Source organism: Sphaeramia orbicularis, chromosome 9, assembly GCF_902148855.1.
Source record: "Sphaeramia orbicularis chromosome 9, fSphaOr1.1, whole genome shotgun sequence".
Lineage (NCBI taxonomy): Eukaryota > Metazoa > Chordata > Actinopteri > Kurtiformes > Apogonidae > Sphaeramia > Sphaeramia orbicularis.
This window is the reverse complement of record NC_043965.1, coordinates 6,496,896-6,523,283: the sequence shown is the minus strand read 5'-3', so window position 1 is coordinate 6,523,283 and position 26,388 is coordinate 6,496,896. Positions and strand designations below refer to the sequence as shown.

At 32.6% G+C, this 26,388-nt stretch overlaps 1 protein-coding gene across 1 annotated transcript in view; it reads left to right on the top strand.

Moving 5' to 3' along the window:
- LOC115425577 (ATP-binding cassette sub-family A member 2-like) overlaps nucleotides 1–26,388 on the top strand; it is a 160,873-nt gene that overhangs the window by 107,337 nt on the left and 27,148 nt on the right. The gene's annotated exons all lie outside the window — the stretch shown is intronic.

Below are 26,388 nucleotides of genomic sequence, written 5' to 3'. Positions count from 1 at the left end.
AGAAAAAACAACCTAAATGTTCATTGTAAATTTTGCTTCCCCACCCTGTACTTAACATTTTACAGTAATGTAATAAAACTTAAAACCAGTGGTTCTTAACCTGGGTTCAATTGAACCCTAGGGGTTCGGTGAGTCAGTCTCAGGGGTTCGGCGGAGGTCAACACACACACTCGACTCATTAGTCGGGTGTGTGTGTCGGGCTAGGTCCGTGTATGTAAACAAACGGCTTCGGAGACTCTTTCTCTGATTGACATCCAATATACGCGGTGTATTATTGTTACTTATAGCACTACAACACATCCGGAAGTGTTTATAATCTCTTCCACTCGTCTGACGATTAATTATTTGAGTATTTTCCACATCATTGTTATGACTTTTGCTACTTCCTGTTAACCACGGAGGCAGCCATGTGTAGCATTTGTTTAAATTTTTCGGTCACCGCACTGGTCAGTTACAATCATGTGACGACCGACGCACCATTGCGGATGGAGAAATCGTATTACGCTAAAGGCCGAGCTAGTGCCGTAATAAAACAATGATCACAAAAATACTGGAGTATAAAGAGAACTTTTTTTTTGATACACTACATGCAGTTATCTTTTTTTTATGTCACAATTGCGTGGTTCGGAAAGTTCGGAGCGAGATGAAACGAAAACCGGTTTGACCTGACGGCCTACACATATATATACACAACAGCAGAAGTCCCCCTGATTTGCAGTAAATATTCATTATTATTGTAGCCTGATGGAAATTAGGTGATGGATGTGTTTAAAATGTTAAAAATGATAATAGCATAAATACAATAAGTTCATTATTGGAATGCATAAGGTTAAAAATTAAAACCATTTCAGTGTGGTAGTATTAAAAAGGTCATGTCTGTGTGAAAAGGTATGGAATCTGTTGTGAGTTCATGCACTGTATTGGTTTTGTTCTTTGAACACAGTGATGTTAATGCACAGTTCATTTTGTGCACCAGTAAAACATATACCTGTGTCTGGAATTTGAAAAAAAATCATATAGTATTTTTTAATAAAAGAAGGGTTCGGTGAATGCGCATTTGAAACTGGTGGGGTTCAGTACCTCCAACAAGGTTAAGAACCACTGACTTAAATCATTAAGTACATTGTAATTAAGCATTTTAGTAAATACAAAGTCCGGGCTTACAGTGCAGAGCCATTTCTGAACCGTGGAGTTGAAAGATGACAGGATGTGCTTGAGTGGACTGTATACATCATGTCATCTGAGCCAGTGCGTTGTGGGTTCCACTGCCTTTCCAGGCTTTTAGAACCAGTGTCCAATGGAAGGGCCAGTGTCCTCTGCCTCTGTTACCGGAGGACAAACTCATCAGCTCTAAACTGGCCAAATGAGATTGTACAGCGGTGGTTATAATTTGGGGATTCACTATAAATCAGCCCTTATTTTTTTTAGGCGAAGTGGCCCTTTAAAAGGCAAGTGTGATTAAAGGGAGAGGCTGCAGTGTGTGTCAGACAGGATGAAGATGACACATCCATTTAGAAAGAGGGGAGTGATTGCTCCCACCGAACGAAGAAGAAGAGGAGGAGGAGGAGGAGGGAGGCTTTTAGCCGGGGTTCAGGTTTTACCGCAGCGTGGATTACATCAGTGTAGTGCTGTTGGAATGATGGAGTAATCACTGGGTCGATGGCTGCTTCAGGTGGTAGAATGTGAACAAACTGGGACTTAGAAAGGGAAGCACTTATACAATTAGAACACTCTGACATTAAGGTATTTTACCGTCTTTATTTTCACTCATCAACATTGTTTATTCAAGTAGAAGTACAGAAGTAGTCGAGTAGAAGTACAAGTACTGATGCAGATACTTGGAAAAGAATAAAAAAAACAAAAGTTAGGTCGTTGGAGGACATTTTTACAGGCTGTTTATTGTTTTATGAACCCATACAGACCCGAACATCAACTGGTGAACAAACCCATCTACTGATCCAAACTGTTTAATACCTGTTGATCCACGAGGCTTAACCCTATAACGCCAGATGTATCATATCTGATACATGAACATATTAATTGTCTCCAGAATGTATTTGTTAACGCTTGAAGACCCAAAAATCCACTGGTGTCCAAATCCATCTACTGATCTAAACTGTTCAATACCTGTTGATCCACTAATCCTATCAATACATGTGAATAATTGGTGTAAAATGCAGTTTGTCATCTTTTCGTGGGTCATCAGGTATGACCCATTTGGACGTTCAGAGGCTACGTAGTTACCATGGAAACACCGTCATCTTCTACAACATTGATTCACTTGTAAAACCCATGGAGTTGGATCAATGACAGTGGATGGACATGCTTGGTTTATATAATAAATAATAGATAAAATGAGCAAAAATGAATTAAAAAATGCCAAAATAATAAATAACCTGAAAAAAATACGCAAAATGTTGATTAAAATGAAGAGTCAAAAAGACTAGAATAAGCAACAAAATGGCAAAGTGGTCAATAAAATGAACACGAACAATAGAGACGCTTGTTTTTATGTTCAGTTATTGATATATTTGCTGCAAAAATTCACTTTTTTTGTCAGTTTTCTCTGTTTTTGATATAATAACCCTCAACTTTAATCTGAGCTTTTGTAAACATCTACATGATCAGCGAATTAAATATAGGAAAATACCTGAATTTCACTGAAAAAAACACAAAATAGTGGATGGAGATGCTTAGTTCATATTAAATAATAATAAAAGGAACAAAAATGAATTAAAAAAATTTAAAAAATATAAATAACCTGAAAAAATAAGCAAAAAGGTTGATTAAAACTAATTCAAAAATAATGAAATAAGCAACAAAATGGACAAAAACAGCCAAAGTGGTCAATAAAAGAATACGAACAGTGGAGACGCTTGTTTTGATGTTCAGTTATTGATATATTTGCTGAAAAAATTCACTTTTTTTGTCAGTTTCTCTGCTTTGATATAATAACCCTCAACTTTAATCTGAGCTTTTATGAACATCGACATGATCAGCAAAGTAAATATAGGAAAATACCTGAATTTTATGGAAAAAACACAAAATACAGAGGACAATATTATAATAAATGGTGATAAATCACTTTAGAAAGGTTAAAAAGAGAGAAAATGTCACTTGGAAACTGCCACAAAAGTAGCACTGGGTCTTTATGGGTTAAAATAAAAAAAATAAAAAAAGAGATAGATATGGCGTTGAGTTGGTGCGTCTCCACTAAAACATGTCCCCAGATTCCTGATCGATGACCTTGATAACCCTCGTCTGTGCATCGGTCCGTTTGGGTCATGAATGTGATGCCTCCTTAAGAAAAAAAGTGCTCATGTATAAATGCTAATGTAAAAACAATGTCTGCTGTTTTGGTGTCCACATCACGCTGTAGTTTAGTTTTTTCGTCCATTTTCCGCTCGTTCGTTTAATAAAGTGAACATGAACAGGGGACACGCTTGTTTTTATGTTCAGTTATTGATATATTTGCTGAAAAAATTCACTTTTTTGGTCAGTTTTCTCTGTTTTTGATATAATAACCCTCAACTTTAATCTGAGCTTTTGTAAACATCTACATGATCAGAGAATTAAATATAGGAAATACCTGAATTTCACTGAAAAAACACAAAATAGTGGATGGAGATGCTTAGTTCATATTAAATAATAAATAAAAGGAACAAAATGAATTAACAAATTTAAAAAATAATAAATAACCTGAAAAAATAAGCAAAAAGGTTGATTAAAACTAATTCAAAAATAATAAAATAAGCAACAAAATGGACAAAAACAGCCAAAGTGGTCAATAAAATGAATACGAACAGTGGAGACGCTTGTTTTGATGTTCAGTTATTGATATATTTGCTGAAAAAATTCACTTTTTTGTCAGTTTTCTCTGTTTTTGATATAATACCCTCAACTTTATCTGAGCTTTTATGAACATCGACATGATCAGCAAGTAAATATAGGAACATACCTGAATTTTATGGAAAAAAACACAAAATACAGGAGGACACATATAATAAATGGTGATAAATCACTTTAGAAAGGTTAAAAAGAGAGAAAAATGTCACTTGGAAACTGCCACAAAAGTAGCACTGGGTCTTTATGGGTTAAAAAAAAAAAAAAAAAAAAAAGATAGATATGGCGTTGAGTTGGTGCGTCTCCACTAAAACATGTCCTCAGATTCCTGATCGATGACCTTTGATAACCCTCGTCTGTGCATCGGTCCATTTGGGTCATGAATGTGATGCCTCCTTAAGAAAAAAGTGCTCATGTATAAATGATAATATAAAAACAATGTCTGCTGTTTTGTGTCCACATCACGCTGTAGTTTAGTTTTTTCGTCCATTTTCCGCTCGTTCGTTTAATAAAGTGAACATGAACAGGGGACACGCTTGTTTTTATGTTCAGTTATTGATATATTTGCTGCAAAAATTCACTTTTTTTGGTCAGTTTTCTCTGTTTTTGATATAATAACCCTCAACTTTAATCTGAGCTTTTGTAAACATCTACATGATCAGAGAATTAAATATAGGAAATACCTGAATTTCACTGAAAAACACAAAATAGTGGATGGAGATGCTTAGTTCCTATTAAATAATAAATAAAAGGAACAAAAATGAATTAAAAAATTTTAAAAAATAATAAATAACCTGAAAAAATAAGCAAAAAGGTTGATTAAAACTAATTCAAAAATAATAAAATAAGCAACAAAATGGACAAAAACAGCCAAAGTGGTCAATAAAATGAATACGAACAGTGGAGACGCTTGTTTTGATGTTCAGTTATTGATATATTTGCTGAAAAAATTCACTTTTTTTGTCAGTTTTCTCTGCTTTTGATATAATAACCCTCAACTTTAATCTGAGCTTTTATGAACATCGACATGATCAGCAAAGTAAATATAGGAAAATACCTGAATTTTATGGAAAAAACACAAAATACAGAGGACAATATTATAATAATGGTGATAAATCACTTTAGAAAGGTTAAAAAGAGAGAAAATGTCACTTGGAAACTGCCACAAAAGTAGCACTGGGTCTTTATGGGTTAAAAAAAAAAAAAAAAAAAAAGATAGATATGGCGTTGAGTTGGTGCGTCTCCACTAAAACGTGTCCTCAGATTCCTGATCGATGACCTTTGATAACCCTCGTCTGTGCATCGGTCCATTTGGGTCATGAATGTGATGCCTCCTTAAGAAAAAAGTGCTCATGTATAAATGCTAATGTAAAAACAATGTCTGCTGTTTTGTGTCCACATCACGCTGTAGTTTAGTTTTTTCGTCCATTTTCCGCTCGTTCGTTTAATAAAGTGAACATGAACAGGGGACACGCTTGTTTTTATGTTCAGTTATTGATATATTTGCTGCAAAAATTCACTTTTTTTGTCAGTTTTCTCTGTTTTTGATATAATAACCCTCAACTTTAATCTGAGCTTTTGTAAACATCTACATGATCAGCGAATTAAATATAGGAAAATACCTGAATTTCACTGAAAAAACACAAAATAGTGGATGGAGATGCTTAGTTCCTATTAAATAATAAATAAAAGGAACAAAAATGAATTAAAAAATTTAAAAAATAATAAATAACCTGAAAAAATAAGCAAAAAGGTTGATTAAAACTAATTCAAAAATAATGAAAATAAGCAACAAAATGGACAAAAACAGCCAAAGTGGTCAATAAAATGAATACGAACAGTGGAGACGCTTGTTTTGATGTTCAGTTATTGATATATTTGCTGAAAAAATTCACTTTTTTTGTCAGTTTTCTCTGCTTTTGATATAATAACCCTCAACTTTAATCTGAGCTTTTATGAACATCGACATGATCAGCAAAGTAAATATAGGAAAATACCTGAATTTTATGGAAAAAACACAAAATACAGAGGACAATATTATAATAAATGGTGATAAATCGCTTTAGAAAGGTTAAAAAGAGAGAAAATGTCACTTGGAAACTGCCACAAAAGTAGCACTGGGTCTTTATGGGTTAAAAAAAAAAAAAAAAAAAAAAAAGATAGATATGGCGTTGAGTTGGTGCGTCTCCACTAAAACATGTCCTCAGATTCCTGATCGATGACCTTTGATAACCCTCGTCTGTGCATCGGTCCATTTGGGTCATGAATGTGATGCCTCCTTAAGAAAAAAGTGCTCATGTATAAATGATAATATAAAAACAATGTCTGCTGTTTTGTGTCCACATCACGCTGTAGTTTAGTTTTTTCGTCCATTTTCCGCTCGTTCGTTTAATAAAGTGAACATGAACAGGGGACACGCTTGTTTTTATGTTCAGTTATTGATATATTTGCTGCAAAAATTCACTTTTTTTGGTCAGTTTTCTCTGTTTTTGATATAATAACCCTCAACTTTAATCTGAGCTTTTGTAAACATCTACATGATCAGAGAATTAAATATAGGAAATACCTGAATTTCACTGAAAAAACACAAAATAGTGGATGGAGATGCTTAGTTCCTATTAAATAATAAATAAAAGGAACAAAAATGAATTTAAAAAATTTAAAAAATAATAGATAACCTGAAAAAATAAGCAAAAAGGTTGATTAAAACTAATTCAAAAATAATAAAATAAGCAACAAAATGGACAAAAACAGCCAAAGTGGTCAATAAAATGAATACGAACAGTGGAGACGCTTGTTTTGATGTTCAGTTATTGATATATTTGCTGAAAAAATTCACTTTTTTTGTCAGTTTTCTCTGTTTTTGATATAATAACCCTCAACTTTAATCTGAGCTTTTATGAACATCGACATGATCAGCAAAGTAAATATAGGAAAATACCTGAATTTTATGGAAAAACACAAAATACAGAGGACAATATTATAATAAATGGTGATAAATCGCTTTAGAAAGGTTAAAAGAAGAAAATGTCACTTGGAAACTGCCACAAAAGTAGCACTGGGTCTTTATGGGTTAAATAAAATAAAAAAAAAAAAGATAGATATGGCGTTGAGTTGGTGCGTCTCCACTAAACATGTCCCCAGATTCCTGATCGATGACCTTGATAACCTCGTCTGTGCATCGTCCATTTGGGTCATGAATGTGATGCCTCCTTAAGAAAAAAGTGCTCATGTATAAATGATAAATAAAACAATGTCTGCTGTTTTGTGTCCACATCACGCTGTAGTTTAGTTTTTTCGTCCATTTTCCGCTCGTTCGTTTAATAAAGTGAACATGAACAGGGACACGCTTGTTTTTATGTTCAGTTATTGATATATTTGCTGAAAAAATTCACTTTTTTTTGTCAGTTTTCTCTGTTTTTGATATAATAACCCTCAACTTTAATCTGAGCTTTTGTAAACATCTACATGATCAGAGAATTAAATATAGGAAAATACCTGAATTTCACTGAAAAAACACAAAATAGTGGATGGAGATGCTTAGTTCATATTAAATAATAAATAAAAGGAACAAAAATGAATTAAAAAATTTTAAAAAATAATAAATAACCTGAAAAAATAAGCAAAAAGGTTGATTAAAACTAATTCAAAAATAATGAAAATAAGCAACAAAATGGACAAAAACAGCCAAAGTGGTCAATAAAATGAATACGAACAGTGGAGACGCTTGTTTTGATGTTCAGTTATTGATATATTTGCTGAAAAAATTCACTTTTTTTGTCAGTTTCTCTGTTTTTGATATAATAACCCTCAACTTTAATCTGAGCTTTTATGAACATCTACATGATCAGCAAAGTAAATATAGGAAAATACCTGAATTTTATGGAAAAACACAAAATACAGAGGACAATATTATAATAAATGGTGATAAATCACTTTAGAAAGGTTAAAAAGAGAGAAAATGTCACTTGGAAACTGCCACAAAAGTAGCACTGGGTCTTTATGGGTTAAAAAAAAAAAAAAAAAAAAAAGATAGATATGGCGTTGAGTTGGTGCGTCTCCACTAAAACGTGTCCTCAGATTCCTGATCGATGACCTTTGATAACCCTCGTCTGTGCATCGGTCCATTTGGGTCATGAATGTGATGCCTCCTTAAGAAAAAAGTGCTCATGTATAAATGATAATATAAAAACAATGTCTGCTGTTTTGTGTCCACATCACGCTGTAGTTTAGTTTTTTCGTCCATTTTCCGCTCGTTCGTTTAATAAAGTGAACATGAACAGGGGACACGCTTGTTTTTATGTTCAGTTATTGATATATTTGCTGCAAAAATTCACTTTTTTTGGTCAGTTTTCTCTGTTTTTGATATAATAACCCTCAACTTTAATCTGAGCTTTTGTAAACATCTACATGATCAGAGAATTAAATATAGGAAATACCTGAATTTCACTGAAAAACACAAAATAGTGGATGGAGATGCTTAGTTCCTATTAAATAATAAATAAAAGGAACAAAAATGAATTAAAAAATTTTAAAAAATAATAAATAACCTGAAAAAATAAGCAAAAAGGTTGATTAAAACTAATTCAAAAATAATAAAATAAGCAACAAAATGGACAAAAACAGCCAAAGTGGTCAATAAAATGAATACGAACAGTGGAGACGCTTGTTTTGATGTTCAGTTATTGATATATTTGCTGAAAAAATTCACTTTTTTTGTCAGTTTTCTCTGTTTTTGATATAATAACCCTCAACTTTAATCTGAGCTTTTATGAACATCGACATGATCAGCAAAGTAAATATAGGAAAATACCTGAATTTTATGGAAAAAACACAAAATACAGAGGACAATATTATAATAAATGGTGATAAATCGCTTTAGAAAGGTTAAAAAGAGAGAAAATGTCACTTGGAAACTGCCACAAAAGTAGCACTGGGTCTTTATGGGTTAAAAAAAAAAAAAAAAAAAAAAGATAGATATGGCGTTGAGTTGGTGCGTCTCCACTAAAACATGTCCTCAGATTCCTGATCGATGACCTTTGATAACCCTCGTCTGTGCATCAGTCCATTTGGGTCATGAATGTGATGCCTCCTTAAGAAAAAAGTGCTCATGTATAAATGATAATATAAAAACAATGTCTGCTGTTTTGTGTCCACATCACGCTGTAGTTTAGTTTTTTCGTCCATTTTCCGCTCGTTCGTTTAATAAAGTGAACATGAACAGGGGACACGCTTGTTTTTATGTTCAGTTATTGATATATTTGCTGCAAAAATTCACTTTTTTTGGTCAGTTTTCTCTGTTTTTGATATAATAACCCTCAACTTTAATCTGAGCTTTTGTAAACATCTACATGATCAGAGAATTAAATATAAGAAATACCTGAATTTCACTGAAAAAACACAAAATAGTGGATGGAGATGCTTAGTTCCTATTAAATAATAAATAAAAGGAACAAAAATGAATTTAAAAAATTTTAAAAAATAATAAATAACCTGAAAAAATAAGCAAAAAGGTTGATTAAAACTAATTCAAAAATAATAAAATAAGCAACAAAATGGACAAAAACAGCCAAAGTGGTCAATAAAATGAATACGAACAGTGGAGACGCTTGTTTTGATGTTCAGTTATTGATATATTTGCTGAAAAAATTCACTTTTTTTTGTCAGTTTTCTCTGTTTTTGATATAATAACCCTCAACTTTAATCTGAGCTTTTATGAACATCGACATGATCAGCAAAGTAAATATAGGAAAATACCTGAATTTTATGGAAAAAACACAAAATACAGAGGACAATATTATAATAAATGGTGATAAATCGCTTTAGAAAGGTTAAAAAGAGAGAAAATGTCACTTGGAAACTGCCACAAAAGTAGCACTGGGTCTTTATGGGTTAAAAAAAAAAAAAAAAAAAAAGATAGATATGGCGTTGAGTTGGTGCGTCTCCACTAAAACATGTCCTCAGATTCCTGATCGATGACCTTTGATAACCCTCGTCTGTGCATCGGTCCATTTGGGTCATGAATGTGATGCCTCCTTAAGAAAAAAGTGCTCATGTATAAATGATAATATAAAAACAATGTCTGCTGTTTTGTGTCCACATCACGCTGTAGTTTAGTTTTTTCGTCCATTTTCCGCTCGTTCGTTTAATAAAGTGAACATGAACAGGGGACACGCTTGTTTTTATGTTTAGTTATTGATATATTTGCTGAAAAAATTCACTTTTTTTGTCAGTTTTCTCTGTTTTTGATATAATAACCCTCAACTTTAATCTGAGCTTTTGTAAACATCTACATGATCAGAGAATTAAATATAGGAAATACCTGAATTTCACTGAAAAAACACAAAATAGTGGATGGAGATGCTTAGTTCCTATTAAATAATAAATAAAAGGAACAAAAATGAATTAAAAAATTTTAAAAAATAATAAATAACCTGAAAAAATAAGCAAAAAGGTGATTAAAACTAATTCAAAAATAATAAAATAAGCAACAAAATGGACAAAAACAGCCAAAGTGGTCAATAAAATGAATACGAACAGTGGAGACGCTTGTTTTGATTTTCAGTTATTGATATATTGCTGAAAAAATTCACTTTTTTTGTCAGTTTTCTCTGTTTTTGATATAATAACCCTCAACTTTAATCTGAGCTTTTATGAACATCACATGATCAGTGAATTAAATATAGGAAATACCTGATTTATACTGATAAAATGCAAAATACAAAGTATAATATTGCAATAAATGGTAATAAATCACTTTAGAAAGGTTAAAAAGAAAATTTCACTTGGGAACGGCCACAAAAGTAGCACTGGGTCTTTATGGGTTAAAAAAAAAAAAAAAAAAAAAGAGATAGATATGGCGTTGAGTTGGTGCGTCTCCACTAAAACATGTCCGTCAGATTCCTGATCGATGACCTTGATAAACCCCTCGTCTGTGCATCGGTCCATTGGGTCATGAATGTGATGCCTCCTTAAGAAAAAAGTGCTCATGTATAAATGATAATATAAAACAATGTCTGCTGTTTTTGTGTCCACATCACGCTGTAGTTTAGTTTTTTCGTCCATTTTCCGCTCGTTCCGTTTAATAAAGTGAACATGAACAGGGGACACGCTTGTTTTTTATGTTCAGTTATTGATATATTTGCTTGAAAAAATTCACTTTTTTTTTGTCAGTTTTCTCTGTTTTTGATATAATAACCCTCAACTTAATCTGAGCTTTTGTAAACATCTACATGATCAGAGAATTAAATATAGGAAAATACCTGAATTTCACTGAAAAAACACAAAATAGTGGATGGAGATGCTTAGTTCATATTAAATAATAAATAAAAGGAACAAAAATGAATTAAAAAATTTTAAAAAAATAATAAATAACCTGAAAAAATAAGCAAAAGGTTGATTAAAACTAATTCAATAAATAATAAAATAAGCAACAAAATGGACAAAAACAGCCAAAGTGGTCAATAAAATGAATACGAACAGTGGAGACGCTTGTTTTGATTTTCAGTATTGATATATTTGCTGAAAAAATTCACCTTTTTTGTCAGTTTTCTCTGTTTTTGATATAATAACCCTCAACTTTAATCTGAGCTTTTATGAACATCGACATGATCAGCAAAGTAAATATAGGAAAATACCCTGAATTTTATGGAAAAAAACACAAAATACAGAGGACAATACTATAATAAATGGTGATAAATCGCTTTAGAAAGGTTAAAAAGAGAGAAAATGTCACTTGGAAACTGCCACAAAAGTAGCACTGGGTCTTTATGGGTTAAAATAAAAACAAACAAACAACAAACAATGGTATGGCGTTGAGTTGGTGCGTCTTCCACTAAAACGTGTCCTCAGATTCCTGATCGATGACCTTTGATAACCCTCGTCTGTGCATCGGTCCATTTGGGTCATGAATGTGATGCTTCCTTAAGAAAAAGTGCTCATGTATAAATGATAATGTAAAAACAATGTCTGCGGTTTTGTGTCCACATCACGCTGTAGTTTAGTTTTTCGTCCATTTTCCGCTCATTCGTTTTTTTACCTCCTGCGTCTCGCCCAACTAAAGAGAGACAGATGGAGAGAGAGAGAGGATAAGGAACTGTTGCATAATTCATGTTCACCTGCTTGTGTCAAATGCATGGCACAGTCACAACTGCAACAACAGATGATGCACGCGCTCCTGCCTGAACAAAGCAGGCGTTGTGTAATGCTCACTGGGATCCTGGCAGTCAGCGTTGAGACCAGGTGAGCCATAAAGTAGCCATAATAGGCCCAGAGGATCATCAGGGACCTGAATCACCGCAACAACCAGCTGTTTGTGCTGCAGCTCAGAGACGATGCATGATAGAAATGTACACGGACTTCAACTATGTGGACAAAAGTATGGGGACATGTTCGATTCAGGTGTTTCTTTTTGTAACAGGGGTCTGGGATACAAAATAATCACAAATGAAATAATTAGTTTTATATTGGGATAAATATCATTACATTGGTTAGTTTGGTTTAAATTGTTATATATGCATCCAAAATGCCTCAGAGATGTTTTTTTACTTAATTCTCTCAACTTTAATTTTTTTTTTTTTTTTTTTTTGTTTTATCCTTGACTGATTTTAACCCATAAAGACCCAGAGCTACTTTTATGGCAGTTCCCGAAATAATTTTTCTCTCTTTTTAACGTTTATTAACCAATTTATCACCATTTATTATAATATGCTCTGTATTTGGCATTTTCACTGTAAATTATGTATTTTGTTTTACATATACAGGGTGGGGAAGCAAAATTTACAATGAACATTTAGTTGTTTTTTCTCAGCAGGCACTATGTCAATTGTTTTGAAACCAAACATATACTGATGTCATAATCATACCTAACACTATTATCCATACCTTTTCAGAAACTTTTGCCCATATGAGTAATCAGGAAAGCAAACGTCAAAGAGTGTGTGATTTGCTGAATGCACTCGTCACACCAAAGGAGATTTCAAAAATAGTTGGAGTGTCCATAAAGACTGTTTATAATGGAAAGAAGAGAATGACTATGAGCAAAAACTATTACCAGAAAGTCTGGAAGATACTATTAAAGAAGAATGGGAGAAGTTGTCACCTGAATATTTGAGGAACACTTGCGCAAGTTTCAGGAAGCGTGTGAAGGCAGTTATTGAGAAAGAAGGAGGACACATAGAATACAAACATTTTCTATTATGTACATTTTCTTGTGGCAAATAAATTCTCATGACTTTCAATAAACTAATTGGTCATAGACTGTCTTTCAATCCCTGCCTCAAAATATTGTAAATTTTGCTTCCCCACCCTGTATATATATATATTTTTTAATTTAATTTATATATTCATGAAAACTCAGAGTATATTTAAAGGTTATTATATCAAAATAGAGAAAACTGAAGAAAAAGTTACTTTTTCAGCAAAGATATCAGTAACTGAACATAAACCCAGTGTGTCCATCCACTGTCACTGATCCAACCTCATGGGTTTTACTGGTGAATCAATGCTGTAGAAGAGGATGGTGTTTCCACGGCAACTACGGAGCCTCTGAACGTCCAAATGGGTCATATCTGACGACCATGAAAAGATGGATAACTGTATTTTACACTAATTATTTACATGTATTGATAGGATTAGTGGATCAACATTATTATAATATTATCCTCTGTATTTTGTGTGTTTTCAGTGAAATTCAGGTATTTTCCTATATTTAATTCGCTGATCATGTAGATGTTCATAAAAGCTCAGATTAAAGTTTAGGGTTATTATATCAAAAACAGAGAAAACTGACAAAAAAAAGAGATTTTTTTTTTCCAGCAAATATATCAATAACTGAACATAAAAACAAGCGTCTCCACTGTTAGTATTAATTTTATTTACCACTTTGGCTGTTTTTTTCCATTTTGTTGCTTATTTTATTCTTTTTGAATTAATTTTAATCAACCTTTTTGCTTATTTTTTCAGGTTATTTATTATTTTGTAATTTTTTAAATTCATTTTTGTTCATTTTATTTATTATTTAATATGAACTAAGCATGTCCATCCACTGTCATTGATCCAACTCTATGGGTTTTACTGGTGAATCAATGTTGTAGAAGAGGATGGTGTTTCCACGGCAACTACGCAGCCTCTGAACATCCAAATGGGTCATATCTGATGACCATGAAAAGATGAATAACTGTATTTTACACTAATTATTTACATGTATTGATAGCATTAGTGGATCAACAGGTATTAAACAGTTTAGAAGAAACAAAAACATAATATAACACAAACATGTCGAACAAATTGTTAATTCCTTTTCAAAATTGTCAAAGTTCTGCCTCCTTCCTCATTAATGACAGTCTTGTAGTGACACTGGAAAGGCCTCTGGTGAACAAAGTCCTCCCCCCTGGTGGATTATCTGTGTATTGCATGTATCTAATTGTATACATCGGGTTTTTCAAGACAAAAAATACCACACTGATCATGTAGAGGGCTTTAAAACTCATGTATCAAATATGATACGATTGGTGTTATAGGGTTAATATGGGTTGGATAATTCACATGTTTTTTATTATTGATTCATGAAAATACATGTAGAATTAACCTTCAGTCTAACCAGGTCCAGTTCAGACTAATACTTTAATACAATAACATCCAAAATGTCCTGAATGTACATGTTTAGGAGGCTGTTATGCATTTAGATTTCTGCTTTTATCAGTAGACTTCGCTAACTTCACGACCCATTTGCTGGAGGGCTTTCAACAAAAAAACCCCAAAACAAACAAACCCTAAATCTTGTGAGCCGTCCTGCTGCTCGCTGAGGAATGAAACCCAAACATGATGGCAGACGGATGGAGGGGTGGCAGCTGCACTCTGCTCCCAAACATTAGCAAACACAACACACCAAGACGTGATTTATGAAAACAGATTTCTTTTTATGTGAGATCAGACGGTTAATGTCCACCGCTGTCTTTGCTCGTCCTGTTTCCCACAGAGACGCTCTGGTAATGACTTAATTATCGCTGAAACAAACATCGGACTCTTGTATAAAGTCAGATCTGATGGTGGACGATGGAGGACCACAGCAGGTGTCCATATGTCCCACCGTCCACTGCACTTTAACATGGATTGTCTCAATGTCACAGACTGAAATGGTAAAAACCTGTCGTCTGTGACTGACTGCATCGTTACAGTCGTGAAATGATGCTCAAAGGTGCTACCAGTAGCTTTATATTTATTAGATGTGGAGGTAAAAGTCCTTTTTTTCCACCAAATACTAAAACTTATTTGCCTAAATATTGAACCATTGGTGTTGAATGTTGTAGTTTGATTAAAATAAAGTATGGATCCAATAAAATAAGGCTGGGGATGCACTGAGATATCAACTGAACACTGGTGCAAGTTATTTAATCAATTTAATATTTTGTATTTTATCATGAATGTGTATGAAAAACGACTGAAAAAACTGACAAAATATGCCTATTTTAAGCTATAAAATGACTGTTTATTTGTTTCTCTGGTATAACAGCTACATTTATATGGACTTTCAGGGTTTTGTCCACCATGAAAAATAGAAATAAAGTTTTATAAACTATTATTGATCAAATACTCTACAGAATATTCTATTGTTTAATCAAGGAATCTGGAAAAAATACTTTTGCTTTATTAAAGTCAAATAGTTCATATACATTACATACATATGAAGGTAGGTTTGTTTCTTTATTGCTTTAACCCCAAAAGAAATTCAATTAAAAAAAAAAAAAAAACTTCACTCCACCTTTTCAATCAAAGAAAAAAAGTGTTTCAATGCAAAAAATTATTTGAGATCCAAAAAATTGCATTTGAACACTTTTTTTCTTTGTTTGAAAAGGTTTTTTTTTAACTGAAGTGAGTTATTTTTTGATTGAAAATAATTTTTTTGATTGAAGTCATCTTTTGTATTTGGGCCATATTAGGGGTAGGATATTTGTGTCTTTATTATTCAATCCCAAAAAATATAACTTCAATCAAATAAAAACTTCCCTTCAATTTAAAAAAAAAAAAAGTTTTTCAATTTAAAAAAAAAAACTTAAAAAAACAAAAAGCCACATTTTTAATCAAGAAAAAATGTGTTTGAATGCAAAAAATTTGAGAGCCAAAAAACTGCATTTGGACACATTATTTTCTCTGTTTGAAAAGGGTTTTTTTGATGAATGAGAGAGTTATTTTTTGATTGAAAATAAGTTTTTTGATTGAAGTTATGTTTTTTGAAGTTGGGCCATATTAGGGCTAAGATATTTGCGTCTTTATTATTCAATCCCCAAAAAATATCACTTAAAAAAAACAAAAAAAAAAAACAAAACACACACACACACACACACACACACACACACACACACATATATATATATATATATATATATATGTATATATATATATATATGTAATTTAAAAAACTTCAATAAAAAAACCTTTTAAATCATAGAAAAAATGTATTTCAATGCATAAAATTTTGAGACCCAAAAAATTGCATTTGAACATGTGTTTTCTTTGAAGTGAAAAAAGTTTTAAGTATTTTTTTTTTTTTTTTTTGCATTCAAACAGCAGCCACATTATTACCACAGCAGATAGACACACAGAAACGGCTTCATTGCTTCTTGCTGCTGCATAGAATTCCGAAAAAGGCCCGAGTGACAGTTTGGTTTCGGGTTTGGTATTGTTTGGATTTTTCGTGTTTGTTGATTGGAAGCTCCAAAGACGAGTTCAGGATGCACTTGGTCTCAGTTTAAGAATTTATTCTGATCACATGTGAAACATAAAAGCCAGCGCTGGTCTCTCTGGACAAAAGCTCCTGCAGGAACTCGAATCAAAGAACCCCAAATACCGGGTGTGGTGGACAGTTATCTTCTTGGATGACTCCGCCCCAAACATCATCTGACTCCGTCTTCTGATTGGACCTCACCTGTTGACATGACTTGCCAACCATCAGTCCATGTCTTGTTGCTGGGATGTGCTACGCAACGTGTCATGACTGTTGTTTTAGACATGTATCTATTGGAATGTGAGGTCCTAGCTTCTGCAGACACAACATGTTCTTCAGTGAACTGACCCTGAATCTGATCAGAACTGGTGTCCATGAGTTTACTGGGAGACAAGCTTCAGCAGCAGAGAAATATGTGACATTTTGGAGCAGTTCAGAGCAAGACTGTAATTATTCTATAATTATTCTTCAGTATGTAAACAAACAGACTGTTTGTGATGGCATACACTTCGAACCTGTTCACCGTAATCATGGAAAGACTAACGGATTCCTCATATTTAGGCTGTGACTCGGATGAAAAAGTGGTGACGAACATCATACGCTGCTTTAAACTAAATAAAGGGAAACCAAACCTTGAAATCACAAATATAAAACCTGAATAGACTGAAAAAACTGAACCCATTCCAACCTCACTGCAGTAAAAGCAAAGGGCGCTGAAACTGGACTTTACAAGTGTTATAAAAATGTTTAAATAAAGCCGTCAGTGTCTTCTGTTTGATTTAAGCAGACGTTTGGTTCTTATTCTCTATATCCTCCTAGAACAGCATGTGTGCACCTCCAACTATAACGTCTGCTAGGAACATTAATATATGTTCTATAATGAAAGTATTAATATATGTTCTATAATGAAGGTGTTAATATATGTTCTATAATGAAAGCGTTAATATATGTTGTATAATGAAAGCATTAATTTATGTTCTATAACGAAAGTGTTAATATATGTTCTATAATGAAAGTATTAATATATGTTCTATAACGAAAGCGTTAACATATGTTCTATAATGAAAGCGTTAATATATGTTGTATAATGAAAGCGTTAATATATGTTCTATAATGAAAGCGTTAACATATGTTCTATAATGAAAGCATTAACATATGTTCTATAATGAAAGTATTAATATATGTTCTATAATGAAAGCATTAACATATGTTCTATAACGAAAGTGTTAATATATGTTCTATAATGAAAGTATTAATATATGTTCTGTAACGAAAGCGTTAATATATGTTCTATAACGAAAGCGTTAATATATGTCTTATAATTAAAGCGTTAATATATGTTCTATAACGAAAGCGTTAATATATGTTCTATAATGAAAGTATTAATATATGTTCTATAATGAAAGTATTAATATATGTTCTATGATGAAAGCGTTGATATGTTTGACAACGAAAGCGTTAATATATGTTCTACAACAAAAGCATTAATATATGTTCTATAATGAAAGTGTTAATATATGTTCTATAATGAAAGTGTTAATATATGTTCTATAATGAAAGTGTTAATATATGTTCTATAATGAAAGTGTTAATATATGTTCTATAATGAAAGTGTTAATATATGTTCTATAATGAAAGTGTTAATATATGTTCTATAACGAAAGCGTTAATATATGTTCTTTAATGGTAGAAGTTTCTCATTTATTCTTGAGTACATTCTGTCACATGGCCTTGGTCTGCGTCTGCTTCTAAACTCTGCTGAATATTCACAGAGTTTCTGTTTACAACAGTTGACTGCAATCTTGTCATCGGTTACAAAACTGCTCAATTACCCCGGTCATGTTTGTACTTAAGGAAAGCGCTTCAGTGATTTTTAGTGATTGACTTGCTGGAATCATTTCTGTCCTCCTGCTGAGTGCACTTCTGGGGAAAAATAATATTGTTTCAACATATTTCTAGCTCCTCTTCTGTGTTTTTAGAATCATTATCTTTGGGTGACATGACTGGTCACATAACTGGTCCAGCACATCCACATTTCCATGGCCGTGACATGTGGTTGAACACTAGTCATTTATTTTTTCTCCCTGGGACACGATGTCTGGAGAGAAATAATTTACTTGATAACACACTTAACCTTTAATCTACAACAATGTGTCATGTTTCATAAGATTGCTCTGTGTTTTCAGCTGTGTGGCAATATATTTTCCAGTGAATCCAACAGGGCTTTTAAAGAGATTATTTGTCTTGAGGAAGAATTGAATTCAACCCTGTAAAGCCTGAACCATTCAATCATTAACAGAAAATTCCAGTTCTTTGAAAGTGGAGCCTTTATTGGTCCTTCTGAACAACCAAAACATTTTTTTTTTCAAATATCAATTTCCATGTATAATTTTCAATTTTGTATCATATTTGATACATCGGGTCTCAATGCTCAAATATTATTATTTTTGAACAAACAAAAACATAATATAACACAAACATGTCTAACGAATTGGTAATTCCTTTTCAAAATTGTCACAGTTCTTCCTCCTTCCTCATTAATGTCAGTCTTGTAGTGTTACTGGAAAGGCCTCTGCTGAATGAACTCCTCCCCCTGGTGGATTATCTGTGTATTGCATGTATCTAATTGTATACATCAGGTTTTTCAAGACAAAAAATCACACTGATCATGCAGAGGGCTTCAAAGTGCTTGTATCAAATATGATACATTTGGCGTTATAGGGTTAATCTCGACCCATGAAGGAAACATGTCATTCTTCAGTTTACCACAAACACTGAAAAACATTTTTAGATATGTGGTTTTTACTATAGTAAGGGAATAGTACGGGAAATATACTGCGTTGAACATATTTTACCCGTCTTTGACAGTCTTAAATGTATTTGTTTACCCTTAAAAACCCCAAAAATCCACTGGTGTCCAAAACCATCCACTGATCTAAACTGTTTAATATCTGTTGAGCCACTAATCCTATCAATACATGTAAATAATTGGTGTAAAATACAGTTTGGCATCTTTTCATGGTCATCAGATATGACCCATTTGGACGTTCAGAGGCTCCGTAGTTACCATGGAAACACCATCATCTTCTACAACATTGACTCACCAGTGAAACCCATGGAGTCGGATCAGTGACAGTGGATGGACACACTGGGTTTATGTTTGGTTAATGATATATTTTACTGAAAAAGTCACTTTTTCTTTAGTATTCTCCATTTCTGATATAATCACCCTCAACTTTATTCTGAGCTTTTATAAACATCTACATGATCAGTGAATTAAATATAGGAAAATACCTGATTTTCCCTGAAAAAACACAAAATACAGAGGATCATATTTTAATAAATGGTGGTAAATCCCTTAAGGAAGGTTCAATAGAGAGAAAATTTCATTTATGAGGACATTTTTTTGGTATCTGTGAATATTTGATAAACTATAAATAACCAGTTAAAAGCGCAGGCTGAAAAGTCCTGGGGTAAAACATGCTATTTTTGCCGTTGAGCAGAGTTTGTTCTGCAGTCCGGTCCAGCATTAACAGGATGTTTTGCTATAAGTGACAGCCATGCCTGGTCTCTGTCTTGTATCAGTAACTGTAACAAGGACACGAGGACGGCAGCTGCTGTCCTGATGAAGCCAGTCGGTGTGGTCTATACCTGAGTGCTGACGTGCACGCTCATGCCACCCCGGGGAGATGACTTTGTCCTCACACAGCGGAAGTCTGAGATAATGTGGTGACACAGCGGGAATGCAGATGCCACTGTTCGACCACTAAACCCTTATACATAGGGCTGTTCGAAAATATCCTAGAAATTTAGAGATAGAACAGTTAAAAAAATCAATCAAACAAAATCAATGTGGAGGGAAATTCAGTAAAAACCATCTCTGAGGTATTCTGGAAGCAAAGATAACAATTTAAACCAAACTGACTAATGCAATGATTAGAGGTAGACTGATATATCGGCTGGCTGATATATTGATTTTTTTCAATATTGGCCGTTGGCCTTAATTTTTTTTTTTGTTTTTTTTTTGAAAGCTGATATTTGATCAGTAATAAAAATGTTCTAAGATATTTGATCAGGCACTTGTGTGGGCTGCACTTCAAGTTCAATAAATGTTAAAAGAGTACTATGTGTATAAATAATTTAATTTATATTGCTGCATGAAAATCTTAATTATTGGAGTGCTTCAATTGTATTTTAAGGTCAATGTGCTTCAAAAAAAAACCAACCAAACAAAACCAAAACAAAAAACGGCTGTAAATATCGGCCTAAAAAATCAGCTGTACATACCTCCTGTAGGCTGACCAAATTTTTAAAAATCGGCATCAGCCTTAGATAAAACCCACATCGATCGACCTCTAACAATGATATTTATCCCAATATGAAACTATATTCTGACATTAGTCATTATTGTTTTGTATCCCAGACCCCTGTTAGAAAAGAAACACCTGAATGCAACATGTCCACATACTTTTGTCCATATAATGTAGATTAGCCTGAAAATAAGACCAGGGAGGAATGAAAAAGTTGAATTACCTTATTTGATTATTATTTAGTCAGAAAATTTAAAATATTTTAGAAATTTAGAGGTAGAACATTTAAAATCATAGTCATGGATTGAAAAAAACAAAATCAATATTGAGAGAAATTAAGTTAAAACCATCTCTGAGGCATTTTGGAAACAATGATAACAATTTAAACCAAACCAATTAATGCAATGATTAGCGGTAGATTGATGTATCTGCTGGCTGATATATTGATTTTTTAAATTATCGGCCATCAGCCTTAATTTTTGTTTTTTGAAAGCCAATATTTGATCAGCAGTAAAAATGTTCTGAGATATTTGATCAGACACTTGTGTGGGCAGCACTTGAAGTTCAATAAATGTTAAAAGAGTACTATATGGACATGTTTAAATAGTTTCATTTGTATTCCTGCATAAAAATCTTATTTATCTAATACAGCCAATGTACTTAAAAAAAAAAAAAAAAATCTGCCTTAAATATTGGCCTAAAAAAATCGGCTGTACATATCTCCTATCATCTGACCAAATTTTAAAAAATCAGCATTGGCCTTAGAAAAACCCTTATCGGTCGACCTCTAACAATCATATTTATCCCAATATTAAACTATATTCTTTCATTTATTATTATTGTTTTGTATCCCAGACCCCTGTTAGAAAAGAAACACCTGAATTCAACATGTCCACATACTTTTGTCCACATAGTGTAGATTAGCCTGAAAATGAGACCAGGGAGGAACGAAAACATTGAATTACCTTATTTGATTATTATTTACAGTCAGAGAATTTAAAATATTTTAGAAATTTAGAGATAGAACATTTAAAATCATAGTCATGGATTGAAAAAACAAAATCAATATTGAGAGAAATTAAGTTTTAGAAGCAAAGATAACAATTTAAACCAAACTAACCAATGGAATGATTTTAATTACAATATAAAACTATATTATTTTATTAGTCATTATTGTTTTGTATCCCAGACCCCTGTTAGAAAAGAAACACCTGAATTCCACATGTCCACATACTTTTGTCCACATAGTGTAGATTAGCCTGAAAATGAGACCGGGGAGGAATGAAAAAGTTGAATTACCTTATTTGATTATTATTTACAGTCAGAGAATTTGAAAGATTTTAGAAATTTAGAGGCAGAACATTTAAAATCCTAGTCATGGATAAAAAAAAAAAACAAAAACGAAATTAATATTGAGAAAAATTAAGTAAAAATCATCTCTGATTCATTTTAGAAGCAAAGATAACAATTTAAACCAAACTAACCAATGCAATGATTTTAATTACAATATAAAACTATATTATTTTATTAGTTATTATTGTTTTGTATCCCAGACCCCTGTTAGAAAAGAAACACCTGAATGCAACATGTCCACATACTTTTGTCCACATAGTGTGTATAATATGGATGCACACAAACACATACACTCATTTCCCTTTTGTGCCTTTTATGCAAAAATAATGCAAAGCAGCTACTCCACCTCACCTCACCTCACCTCACCTCGTCCCTCTCTGATCAGCCTCCTCTTGGCCAAGTATCGTTCAGGATGACAAACTGTTTTCCTGACGAGCAGAGGACGGACGCAGATAAATCACCGTGTTTGTAGAGGTGATGTAAAAGCACTTCTGTCCCAGTCCACTGCCTTTATGCTTTTATATGTGTAGGTACAAACCCTCCGCCTGTTAGCAGTGAACACCACCTAAAACAGGGCTGTCAAACTCATTTTAGTTCAAGGGCCATATTCAGCTAAATCTGATCTGCGGTGGACCGAAACAGTAAGATAATAACATAATAACCTATACATAATGACAACTGCACATTTTTTATCTTTGTTTTAGTGCAAAAAACCCCCGTTAAATTATGAAAATACTTACTTTTATAAACTATCCAAAAAAAACTGAAAAAACTGAAATTTAAATTTAAAAAATGTAAGAAAATTTGGTACAGTTTTAACAATATTATTCCTCAACTTCTCATTAGTCCATGTGCGTTCTGGATCAGATCTACAAAGACACTAAACACTGAGGAACAGGAAGAATATGGTTCAAATTGGGCTGAATTTTCTTTAGACATTTCAGGTTGTTCATATTTGTTCAGGTTATTCACATTTTAGTATTACAGGATAGTTTGTAAATGTAAATATTTTCAAAATTTAATGTAATTTTTTGCACTAGAACAAAGAAAAAAAAATGAAGTTGTTAATTCTAGATTTTTTTGGCTTAATTCAAGATTTTTTTTTACTTAATTGAAGATTTTTTTTTTGGCTTAATTCAAGATTTTTTAACTTAACTGAAGTTTTTTTTTTTGGCTTAATTCAAGATTTTTTTTAAAACTTAATTGAAGACTGTTTTTTTTTTTGGCTTAATTCAAGATTTTTTGGTATATTTGAGATTTTTTTTTTTTTGCTTAATTCAAGAATTTTTTTTTTACTTAATTGATGATTTTTTTTGGCTTAATTCAACATTTTTTTTTTTTTTTACTAAATTTTAGATTTTTTTTACTTAATTGAAGATTTTTTTTTTGCTTAATTAAAGATTTTTTCCTGAAGTCAAGCTACATTTTTTTTTGCTTAATTCAATTCAAGACTGTGGAATTTTTGCACTTGGCAAAAACATCCCAGGGGCCGAACTGGACCCTTTGGCGGACAGCATGTTTGACACCCCTGACCTAAAAGATGCATAAAATAAAAGGACAAGCTGAGGAACGCTGTGATATACACTCCTGTTCCAGCGTTCTGTCTGTGGGTTTAGTAAAGTCGGATAAATGTGACCTGCCGTTCAGACTGAAGTCGCATTGCAAACTAGAAAAGCACTTGGAGAGCGCAGACCTTCGTCAAGGCAGAACAACATTTCCTGAAAATTTCATCCAAACCCTTCCATAACTTTTTGAGTTATCGTGCTAACAAACAGACAAACAGACAAAACAAACCCCGATGAAAACATAAATTATGAAAATTAATTAAATTAATTATGAAAACATAAATATCAGATACATATTAGATTTAGGACCACATATGAAAGTGTCCTGGGTCAGATTTGTGCTGTTCAAACTGTCTTTAACAGATCGGATACAGGTCACATATGGGAAAAAAAATCGGATTTTGGCCAAATTTGACTCCAGTGTGAACATAGCCGAAGATAATTTATAAAGACTTTATTCAGATTAAGAAGGAGAATGCAAAATTTAAATCATAAAAAAACTCTCCATCCTTCTCTTCAGGTTTTTGCCAAAAATGAGGGGGATAAAAACGTACACTGTAAAAAAAATGACTGTAGAATTAACACCAAAAAGTTGTAAAATTGCAACATAAAAAAATGTAAGTGACAATACAATGCAAAGTTGTTTATTTGAAAGGATTTTTGTGTTAACGATTAAATCAAATATAGCTGTAGTTTTTACAGAAAGGGTATGTGAACAAAACCAGATTTGTATGTAGAAATGATGGATTTCTATTGTTTTTGGAAAATAAAACTGTAAATTGAAAAACAATGTGATGCCGTTTAAACTGCAAGACCATACTGGTGAAATAATGGCCTATTTGGGTTTTTTTTTCGTTTTTTTTTTTTTTCATAAAAAAGTTATTTAAAAAAAAAAGTAAACATTTAACAATTTAACATTTTTAATTTGTAAATGAATGGGTTGGTAGAGTAGGTAGAGCGGCTCGTCCAGTAACCAAAGGGTTGGTGGTTCAAATCCAGGCTCTGACTGTCCATATGTCAAAGTGTCCATGGAAGACACTGAAATTACTCCCAGTCGGACCTGTCCAAAGCCACCATGAAGGTGGAGAAAATGTGCTAAATAAGTGCAGTCCATTTACCATTTAAATCCAGTGTTAAATCTACATGTTTATCCCTCTGGTATCCTGTCCACCAAGACCCTGACTAAGCACCAAGTGGGCCTTTTTGGCACACTTGTGGAATAATGTCAAAACATTTTTCATACAGTTTGTTTTTAATTCTTTTACAGTTTTTTCTATTTCATCAACTTGGGCCGGAAATAAAAATACCAAACACTCAATAATTGTCACATTTTTTAACCCTTTAAATGCCGTGTTTGTAATGTAAACAAACCATTTTTTTGGATGCAAAAAACACAAAAAAATATTTTTTTTCAATACACTACATAAAAAGTGGATCACATATTTGATTTTTTCATCCTGGCATATGTCAGTGATTAACTCCAACACTGGTTAATTTGCATTATTATTTTTGGCGCTAGGTCAAATGTTCAAAAATACTAGCATCTGTCCCCAAGTGTGCCAAAATGGCACACCTATAAATCAAACTATTAAATATTATATATTGATATATTTTTCTGCTCTAATTTGATTTTATTTTTGTAAATCAAGGTCAGCTCTAATCATACATATCAAATTCATTTTACATTTTTTTTAACTCTTTAAACGATCTCTTCTGATCATGTCACTACATTTTTTGATGCAAAAAACACAAAATATGTTTTTTTTTTGTTTTTTTTTCAAAATACTACTTAAAAATTGGATTACATATTATTTGATTTTTGCAGCCTGGCATATGTCAATGATTAACAGCAACATTAACAAGGTTAATAAATTAATTTAGACCCTCCCCTCTCAAATGAAGCCCAGATATCAGTAAAAGCAGGATTTATGCCTTAATGGCTTTCAGATCAAAAACAGTGGTTCTAATGGAAGAAATAGTGCGTTTTAGGCACACTTGGGAGACAGATGCTAGTCTTGTAATTTTCTTTTGTTTACAATGTGCAAATGTTAGTTGGTGGCCAGAATTTTAAAGATCATGCACAAATGAACAACTTTTGAATTCTAACTTTATTTAAATTGTGAAAAATAATATGAAGTTTTTTAACACAAAGTGCAAAGTGTGCCTAAAAAGCACACCCGGATTCCGGAGGGTTAAAATGTTAACTCTGCATGTTACTCCGTAAATATGTTTACAGCTGGATGTGTTTTTTACAGTATTGTTCTGGTAACCACAGCTGCCAGTTTTTTTCCATAAAAACAACAGTATTTTTTTTTACATTGTATAATTTGAAAAAAACTTCAGTTCCATTCCACCACCAGATTTTTCTACGAACCTAAAAGAAAACATTGGCTGCAGAAAAGAACAGGGATGATAAAAACACAGATAACATTAATATCACAAGATGTTTTATCATCCTATTAAATCTGTTTTAGAATATTAAGATGGAAACCTTCCCATTTAGATCTGAGGACGATACTGGATTTGTTTGTTGTGGTTCCAGTCTTTTCTGTGAGCAGACATTATATGAGGAGCTCAGTGTAGTTACAGTATG